This window comes from Amblyomma maculatum, chromosome 1 (genome assembly GCF_055883805.1).
Source record: "Amblyomma maculatum isolate TAMU_Amacu chromosome 1, ASM5588380v1, whole genome shotgun sequence".
Taxonomy (NCBI): Eukaryota; Metazoa; Arthropoda; class Arachnida; order Ixodida; family Ixodidae; genus Amblyomma; species Amblyomma maculatum.
The window spans coordinates 176,716,203-176,725,703 of NC_139344.1; the positions used below are offsets into that span (position 1 = coordinate 176,716,203).

General features: G+C 52.6%; 1 pseudogene; it reads right to left on the reverse strand.

Annotated features, from left to right (window-relative positions):
* Nucleotides 1–8,083: 8,083 nt before the first annotated feature.
* LOC146204960 (forkhead box protein O-like) lies at nucleotides 8,084–9,236 on the reverse strand (annotated as a pseudogene).
* Nucleotides 9,237–9,501: the final 265 nt, after the last annotated feature.

Below are 9,501 nucleotides of genomic sequence, written 5' to 3' on the forward strand. Positions count from 1 at the left end.
TTCCCATACTTCGGTGGTCTAAGAAGCGCGTATATGCTTAACGATCTGTACAGCTGTAGGAACGTGGGCATGTCAGGATGGTCGTTCTCTCGCCCCGCCTGCCGGACTTTGCCGAAAAACCTTTCCAATGGATCTTGATTAAACTTGGATGTTAGAACGTATTTGAATTTGCATTCACGCAGCAGTAAGTAGCAAAGATCAATAGCTGACGACAGTGTGACTCTGAGTCCTTCAGCGGTCTGCCGTGTGAGAAACAGGTCGGAAGTTATAAGGCCATCCGCAAGCTCCTGCTCCCATTCATTCAGCCACGTCAGGCTTTCCTTCATAATTGAAATATCCCTGCCGCCATCTTTTACTCCTTCTGCTGGGTGCCGACGGTTTAGAGCGTCAAACAGATCGTTAAGTCTCATTGTGAACTCAATGGTGCCCTCACAGTTGTGCAAGCCAGCGACACCTCGCTCTTTGTAGTACTTCAACCCAGCTGCCATGGATGCGCTAAAAACTTGCGTTGCATACTTCACGCGCATCTTCTCCATGTTGGAAGGGTGTAAGTGGTGGCGAGTTATTCGAGGGCAGGCTCTGAGTTCTCCTGGATTTAATTCATCTTCTTTCAGTACTGAAACGTAGTCTGCCCATTTAACTTCCTTCCCATTCACTTTAAGGGATTTCTGGTTGAGCAGCCTATTTCGAATGCATTTATAAAGGTGGGGCACATCTGAAAGCATGTACACCTTCCTCTCCTCGTCGGCTGGGTGCTCGAAGAAGCTCCTGCAGTTGTTCATACCACCGCTAACACCTAGAAGCCTCCACATGGTGCGATTCGTGCTGGCTCCATCGCACACAACGGCGTCAATAATAGCTCCAGCGTCTTCAATAAGCCCAATGGCCTGCAAGAGGACACAACACAGAGCCTCGCGTGGCATTCTTGGATGCAAAAACTGCGACAGGCTGCTCATAGTTCTCGGTAAACGGACAAAACATAAAGACGAGCGCACGATCTGCCAAGTCGGTGCTTTGTTTCTTGTGCGTTCCGTCGTCAACTAAACCGTCATAGCTTAAGGTCTGCCGTACTTGCATTTCATCAAGCAATAGCATTCCGCGCTTACAAAAAGTGGATTTTTTATTTAATTTTTCCTTCAAAGCTGCGAAAAACTCTTTGTCGAAACCGCACTTCATGCCAACCGAAGATATATACCTTCGAATGGTTTTAACAGATGGGAGCGGAAGCACGTCACTCTCTCTGAGAAACCTGTACCCACACGGTGTCCGAATGTGGAGAAGGAGACACAATAGAAGCCAATTGTCAGTGTACTTCCTTCCTTTCCTCGACTTTGGTTGTGCTGCCGACAAGCATTCTCGCACTAGCATTTGCTGCGCTGCGGACAGGTTGGCCTTCTCACAAGCTTTGAGAATTGCGTCCTCGTCAACCTCCCTCAATTTTTCTCGGCACGATGATAACTCCGACAGAAGAGTCTTTTTAATCTTAAGGATGCGTGTCTTCGTTTTGCGGGAAACAATCCTCTGCTTCCTTAGCGTTTCAATCGACTTTCTCCTCGCAGGACTGAGCGGTACCCTGACTCTGCGCTGCTTGACGCGCTTTTCTTTCCTTGCCTTGTGAATTCGAAGCGTGTTCTCCAACCTACAACAATATGCGCAAGGCGTTTTCGTTTCTTGAGTTAAAGGGCAGCGGTTATGCCTCCAAGTATTGCTTGAGTCAATGTAGCCGCACTCGAGGCGTACATCTGCGTACTTCTTATGACATGGTCCGCCAGGACAGAGGTGCAGTTCATGAAAATGTTGCAGGGCTTGGCTAACAACTTCCCAGTCCTCTTGACAGCGTAGCTGGCACGCATCGGGAACTACTGTTGTTCGCAGCTTGCAGCCTAATACAAAAGTGATTAATGAAAACGTTGATTTTGTCACCTGTTGAACGAGCAGAGTCTTCAAAGGAACGGGCTGTCCTGATGGTGACAGGCCAACTTGCATGAAGCAGTAACTGTGAAGGCCGTTTTGATGCACACAGTGGTAGTTCCAAGCAGCGGTTGGCAGCTGAGCAAACGATGGATCTAAGCAGACTAGCACATCATTGACTGTGGAGCTGGCGCGCGTTTCTATCCCTGTAGAGCCCTTGCTGGGTGCTGTGTCGAGATTTCTGGTAGGGCTTTCTTCCCGACAGTCCATTTGTACGGCGTCTGTACACTTGTCCTCATCGCACAAGAAGTCCTTTTCGGCGCAAGCCACAATTGGGACTTCGCATACTGGAGAAGAGGATGCGTGCTGCTCATCACATTGCGATGTTCGATAGCTATCACCATTCGTGGTCAATTCTCCTGCTTTCCGTCGCTTTTTTCTGGGCTTTGGCGGTGGAGGTGACTTTCTGCTCATGGGTGGCATCCGCTTCCGTGCGTATGGCGGCGGGAAAATGCAAGGTATGGCATCTTCAGCCAGGACGGTTCTTTTTGGAACGTCAAGCAAAATTTCACCACGATATTCAGCAAAGTACCTTTTTTCAATCATCATTTCTTTCGTAAAATGCTTGCTACAAACTGCATCATTTACACTCAGCGCACGGTCTTTACGAGGAATAGCTTCTTCCCAGTCCTTTAACCGCTTCTGGTCGGAAGGAACATTAAATAAAATCACCTTTCCTTTGCAGCTTGCGTAGCCACTGTTGCAATTTCCGACAAAGCACTTGCGGCCCATAGCTGCAGATTACTGCAGCACTGACGCAAAATCGCACCGAACTTGCTCACATAGTTACGGCGATGCTTCTGGCGGCGACGGAGAAACAGTTCTGGCCACGCGACCGGCTCGCGCGGCCGAAACGCGCCGTGCGATATCAGCTAGTTGCTATCGCAACGGCCTCGTTCATGTATGTTTTTTTTATTCCGCCGAAGATTCACCGCTGCAACGGCGCTGACGCTGCGATCAGCGGCCCGGTTCGGAGGATCCTGGCTGGTACTTTATCTGGAAACTTGCGTCCAGTGCATCGCCCGTGCTGTGTCCCCACCTAAATATTCTTCCACCGTGGACTAGACTTCACGACCGATAACGACGCGCCGGGCAGAACGCCCGCGACACCAAGGGAACGCCGTCGGCGCAGGAGCGCAGCGTCGCTGTCGGCGCCCCCCCGTCCACGGACGAGTCCAAGTCAACGCTTAATCAGAAGACATCGCTTCCGAAACGTAAGCTGCCGCCGCTTCCCCGCCTGCCGCTAGACGAATATAAAGTCGTCGTCAGATCCCGCGGTAGCCTGGCTCTACGCACCATAAGCGCACACGTTTTACACGCGGCAGTTTGCCGCAAACTCGACCTCCCGCATCAAGAGGCAATAGCCCATGATCGCATCCGTATCAACCCCATCAACAACACGTTTACCATCAGCACCCCCGTAAAGACCAGAGTCCTGGTTTACGTCAACCTCAAATCTCTCAAGCTGGGAGACCAAAATTTAAGTACGACATGGCCGCCTACATCCCATTACCAAACGAGTCCATAAAGGGCATCATATACAAAGCCTATTGGAACGAGACGCCCGAAGAGATCAACGGCTTCCTTGATTTTAACCCAGACATTCCCGTGGTGGCAGCCCACCGCCTCGACAGGTCGACCTCCATCGTGATCGCCTTCGCTGGAAGCAAAGTCCCCCCCGCTCGATATGCTTCAGGGCAGGCCTCTTCAACTGCTTCCCCTTCCACAGCCGCGTTGAGACGTGCTTTAACTGCCGCAATACAGGCCATCGCACCGACGTGTGTCCCAAACCTGAGACGCATCTATGCCGCAGATGCAACGAGAACCACTCAGCTCCACCCGAAGGTGAACAACCCCAATGCACGCCTAAATGCATCATCTGCAATGGCTCCCACATGACGGGCGGGAGGAACTGCAAACACCGCTTCATCAAGCGCCTGCAACAGCCGTCTAGGAACGCGGAAGACGCCGGCTCCACCCCACAACCGGGTCAGGAGCTGCAAGTCCCGCTCCAAGGAATGCGCCAATCACACACAGAAGGAGTGCAAGCAAAGCAAGTCCCGCGACCGATCGACATCCTATCCGCTGCTCGGTTCAAGTAGGGATTCAAGTGCCAGCCGAAGGAACGCCGACCATAGCCGCGCCGATCGACAGAAGCAGAAGCAGTAGTGCCAGCCGAAGGAACGCCTACCACAACCGCTCCGACAGAAGCAGAAGCCGCAGTGCCAGCCGAAAGAACGCCGACCACAGTCGCTCCGACAGAAGAGAAGCAGCAGTGCCAGCCGAAGGAACGCTGACCACAGCCGCTCAGACAGAAGCAGAAGCAGCAGTGCCAGCCGAAGGAACGCCGACCACAGCCGCTCCGACAGAAGCAGAAGCAGCAGTGCCAGCCGAAGGAACGCCGACCACAACCGCTCCGACAGCAGCAGAAGCAGCAGTGCCAGCCGAAGGAACGCCGACCACAGCCGCTCCGACAGAAGCAGAAGCAGCAGTGCCAGCCGAAAGAACGCCGACCACAGTTGCTCCGACAGAAGCAGAAGCAGCAGTGCCAGCCGAAGGAACGCCGACCACAGCCGCTCAGACAGAAGCAGAAGCAGCAGTGCCAGCCGAAGGAACGCCGACCACAGCCGCTCCGACAGAAGCAGAAGCAGCAGCCGCTCTGGAAAACAGATGAGCTGGGCGGCCACGGCCTCCAAAGCCACTGCTCGGGAACAGGAGCTGTTAGGCACTAGAGGAGGTAATTGCATTCATGCGTCGAGAAATGGCAGAACTTAAAAACCGTCTCAAACCTACACCCAAGTAAACCTACACCTCAATCACCCTTACAGCAGACGCCCACCCGCAAACCGCTGTCGCAAACACTGAGCTCTCCCACGAAAGCGATGGAACTCGACGCGCCCGCCAGCCCCCACTGAAGTGGAAGCAGGTCAAAAACGCACCGCCGAAGCCTCCCATGTGGAGGAACCGCAACCCAAAGCCAAACTCACCATAATGGACAAAGTCAGTGTAAAGATTAGTCTCGGAAGCGATCATCAAATCCGAACTCAATGCCGAGTTAGACTTGCGATTCGCGGCGTTTGAGGCCAGATTTGCGCACAGACTAAATGAAGTCTTCCAACAATTCTCGGACCGCTTGACGGCCGTTGAATCTCGACTCCCACTCAACCCAAACCCACCTCAACCGCTAACTCCCCAAATGCCGCAACATGGCCCCTCGGCAGCATCAAATTAACGTATGGCAGTGGAACTGCAGGGGGTTCGCAACAAGCGGGGCAACTTGCAACTCCACATTCAACACTCGACATTATAGTGCTCCAGGAATCTAAAGGCCCGGTCAAATTACCGGGCTTTAAAGCCTTCACCCCCGCAGACTCGACAGCTACGCTAGCCCCGGTCACTGCGACGCTCGTCCAAACGAACATAACCGCGATACAACACACAGTAGATAGTTCAAGTGCGCCATACACGCTCCTCGAAATCGTACCCAGAAAGAAGGGGGACGCCAACCTCTTCGTACTGAATCTGTACAGCTCGCCAGAAGACGGGCTGGGAATTCCTGACCTCCTCCGTAAAGTCACGCGCTTGGCTGCTAAAGCACAACTATTAGTGGTGGGCGTCTTTAACGCTCACCACTCGGCTTGGGGTTATCGCAATATCAACCCCAAAGGCACAAGGCTGTGGCAGACAATCCAAAACTTGGGCCTCACCATTCTAAACGATCCCCAAGCAGTGATGCACATCGGCAATAGTGTTAGCGCGGACACATCGCCAGACCCCACCCTCAGCAAAAACGTGCGCGAAGCGCAATGGTCAAACACCGGACACACGCTAGGCAGCGACCACTACATCGTATCCACGACTTTTAATACTACGCCACACAAACCCCCACCCGCGCGCACCAGAATCACAGACTGGGACAAGTTCAGACGCCTCCGACAAACCAAGACAAATGAAGACAAACCGCACCCATGCACATAACCGACCTCGCTGAGTGGACTCGCACGCTCAAAGGGGACGTCTCAGCCACCACGGTAGACACGCAAACCACGGACCCACTTTAAACCACGGACACGAAACTCCTGCACATGTGGGAGGCGCACGCCAGCATACTCAAACGCTGGAAGACCCAGCGTCACAACAGACAGCTCAGGCGCCGAGCAGCTCAGCTAGAAAGACAGATCGAAGCGTACACGCTAGAACTGGAGAAACAACAATGGGGACAGATCTGTGACAGTCTAACCGGACAACTGGGAAGCAAGAAAACGTGGCTCCTGCTCCGCCACCTGCTAGATGCCACGCAGACAAAGTCCACACAACGTGATCAACTTGCACAGCTCATCCACCAATACCAGGGCACGGACGCAGAGCTGCTTGCAGACCTGAGCAACCGCTACCTTAACACTTCACACACAGACCCACTTCCCGCATACGAGGGACTCCCCTACGAGACCCTAGACGCCGACATCAGGGACGCCGAAGTGTGGTTTGCGCTCGGCAAACTCCGCACCACCTCAACGGCGGGACCGGATGGAGTAACCAATAAGACATTCAGAAACCTAGACTCGACGTCGGTGGCGGCACTGACAGACTTGATGAATTCGTACTGGAGGGAAGGCGACGAGGTACGGAAACACGCCAGTGTCACATTCATCCCAAAACCAGGCAAAAAACTATGGACAACCTCCACCCCATATCCTTAACCTCGTGCGTGGGAATGCTCATGGAGCACGTTGTCCTCAACAGGCTACAAAGCTACGCGGAGGACCGCAACCTCATCCCACACACGATGGTAGGATTCAGAGCGATCGGTCCCTTGTGGGGAATTTGAAGGCACGTGCAACAGCAAGTCGGCTTTAGGTTCAAAAACAACACCCAGCCCAATTGGGGCTGCCACACAATACCGCTGTAGGTCCCACATCGGCCGCAATGGGACTAGAAGGCGTGCGTGCAATTGTGTAATAATTATTTCCAACCTTTATTTGTATTAGATGCCCTAAATTACTATTATAGATGATTTGTATAACGGTTGTTGCCATATTTAGTCGGTAAGAAATATTACGTGGCTTTAGTTCTCGCGCTCATGCAAGTTGCGCTAAAATACTAAAACCTACTGATTGCTAACTGTTGCTCCTAATGTGGTTGCTGTGGATAGCCTGCAACACTCAGCACAATATTGCTGTTCAGAACACACATCTCCACAGCCTGAACAAGATGTACACAAAATCATTTAGGCTAGATTAGTGTTATGAATTATTGCAAAATTTCATATTGTGGCTGTTTAAAAAGGGCAGACATGCATAAAATAATTACATAATTATGCGCATAATTAATGATTGGGAAAACTTGGACAGAGGCTTCCCATCAATTTCCTGCGTCGGATCCCTATGAGATTAATGTGGGCAAGCCCAAGTGCGACTTGCGCTATAGAAACCGCATCGGTCCTATGTGATTATCTGAGGGGCTAACCGAAAAAAAAAAATAAATGTTCATTCAAAGCGGCTGCCCGAATCTGTCCAAAGTAGGAGCATCGTGGGGAGTTGGCGGGATGTGCCCTTTTGGCAATGCGGGAAAAATGTGGGCAGCCCCCCAAGGGCTGCCTGCATCGGTCCCTAGTGGGGCCCATCGGGGCTTTGTTGACAGCCCCCTTCAGGCCTACGTCGGCCCCTCTTGCAGCACCTACATTGAGCCCATCGGGGCTGTCCTGCATTGCCTACATCGAACCCACCAGGGGCCCCCTTCATAGCCCACTTTGTGCTACCTGGGTGGCGATCTTCTTGCCACGCACTGGTTGTTTGGCCTTTATGGTCTTCTTCAAGAGTTTGATGGCCACTGTGTGGGCGCGGACTACAGAAGTAGTTCGAAATCTTACTGGACACGATGTAGCCACAGTGCTCAGCAACACGTCTTCTGCTTCTTCTTGTACCGTTGTATTCATGTACCCTTAGGACACGGGGGCACGTTTATACGTTTATACACGTTAAATGCGCGGACGTGCTTGCTGATAACGAGGCCCGGCGGCGACGTAGAGATTTGTGTATACAACAAACAGCGAGTTATGTACAGATATGATTCTTGGCACGGGGACTAGAGTGTCACTGCGTCCCGGTCGAGGTCAGTCACGAGAAAGGTGGCCGCTGAACGTTAGTAGACTACTTACCCAATACCTGTGACGCGGATGGCTCCAGCGATGGCGGTACCGCCGTGTCATGTTGGTCGCTCAGGGTCATGTACCGGATGAGCGTGTCGGCCAGCAGGCAGGCGCCGTACCGGTCCACCCTTGGCATCAGGGCGGGCCAGTCAGATGGCGTGACGGACAACTGTTGTAACGCTGCAGGGCGGTAGCACAATCCAATCCGTTGCAGGCGACCCAGGAAAAGGCTGCATGCAACGTCCCTTCGGACGAGATCGGACTCGGGGATGGGCGCCGGGCTTCCTGCTTTTTCTTGAGTGTGCTTCGGTTCTTCTCATGGCGAGGTGTTCCTATCGACGTAGCCCTGCGCCACACATCGTTCCTGGGCTTGGCGTCCGGATTTTATTGCGATAGCCATACTGCGCCAGGTTTCGAGTCGTCGCATGGTCCTGGCCTTCGCCACGCTTGACCTTGAACAGCCGAGGAGGAGGAGAATGAGAAGAAGAAGGAGGAGGAAGAAAAGGAGCAGGCTGAGGAGAGGAAGGAGGAGGAGGAGAAGAAGAAGAAGACTGGTAACTATACGCTCTCGCGTCATACTCTTAAGGGATGAGCTGAATTGTCCACAATAATGTAGCACTTTACAGTGATAGGGTGTGATAGGGGAATAATGTAGCAGGAAAAAGAAGCTTCCACCGTTGCTATCTCAATTAAAGTAGGGTAAACGGAGTTTAACCACAACTAATATTTGTCTCCACCACAAATTTTAGCCGGGGCTTACGCTCTGGACTTGCATGAGTCGGCTGTGCAGCGACAGATTGTACTGGATCGAGTTCTTCCAGCCGGCGGAGCTGTTGCTATCGCTCTTGTTCAAAAAATAGAGCATGTTACGAATCATCTACTCGTAGATCTACGACAGCGTAAGGCGTTACTCGGGTGCGCTTCTGATGAAATGCGTAATCAGCTTCGCGTAGTACCTGTTGCCCCAAGCAGTGCGACGCGAGGAATTTTTTATTTCAGGCTCTCCTGCAGACCCGGCTTGGAAACGCCATATGCTGGGCCCCAGGGACGATGAAGTGTTTGAGAAGGCGTACGTCTCTGGCACGAAGCTTGACCCGCCATCAGCGAGCCAGTCCATGGCGCGTGTCCGCGATCACGTCTGGCGTAATCCGTGATGGTCCGCTCCGTAATCGATGGAGCACTTCGGCTACCCGATGGCTTTTGTCCAAACGCGCACCATTCCTTTTTCTAAGCATTTAACTTCAAAAATGCCGAGCACCAGGAAGGGGAATATCTTGTCCCCATTTGAAACCCGGTGGGCACCTGGCACTTCCAGAATGCGAGGTGGTTGCTCTTCCGCTAGTGCACCGCATCGAAACGTCGGACAGAATTTTAGTGTCAGA